This window comes from Myotis davidii, unplaced genomic scaffold (genome assembly GCF_000327345.1).
Source record: "Myotis davidii unplaced genomic scaffold, ASM32734v1 scaffold1673, whole genome shotgun sequence".
NCBI classification, from domain to species: domain Eukaryota; kingdom Metazoa; phylum Chordata; class Mammalia; order Chiroptera; family Vespertilionidae; genus Myotis; species Myotis davidii.
Genome location: NW_006284850.1, coordinates 25,967 through 26,543, shown reverse-complemented (window position 1 = coordinate 26,543; position 577 = coordinate 25,967). Strand labels below are relative to the sequence as shown.

Here is a 577-nt window from a genome sequence, read left to right as displayed (position 1 = left end):
TCAGCCAGCTGCTCGTGTGCCTGCTGCTCCTTGGATGAGGGCAAGATGCTTTTGCAGCTGCTGCTCCTCGGACTAGTGCAGGGTGTGCCCAGCTGTTGCTCCTCGGATGGGTGCAGCCTGCGCAGGGCTGCCGCTCCTCAAACGTAGGAAGACTGCTTTTGCGGCTGCTGTTCCTCAGACAGGTCGGACTGCTCACGTGGTTGCTCCTCCTCGGACGGGGAAGTGGGTTGCTCACATAGCTGCTGCTCCTTGGACACAGGCAGGCCAGATGAGGCTCGAGGCAGGCTGCTCACAGGGCTGATGCTCCTTGGACAAGAGCGCACCGCTCATATGTCTCCTGCTCACGAGGTTGAAAAATAATGTCTAAACCTCAAAACCTGAAGAAATACTACACCAAATAATAAAAATAGGAGCCCAGTTTTTTCATAATTTTCCCTAAAAGCACTACTTTAATCATTTGGTAATGGAAACTTTAAAAATTAAATTTTGGGATTTGAGATAAATTGTATTACACATTTAATTGTGGTTTGTGTGTGTGTGTCTGCTTTTATTTAACATTTTTAATCTGTTTTATTGT

At 47.3% G+C, this 577-nt stretch overlaps 1 protein-coding gene across 1 annotated transcript in view; it reads left to right on the top strand.

Annotated features, from left to right (window-relative positions):
- The window catches only part of LOC102767919 (histone demethylase UTY), an 85,761-nt gene that overhangs the window by 78,583 nt on the left and 6,601 nt on the right, over positions 1–577 (top strand). The window lies entirely within an intron of this gene.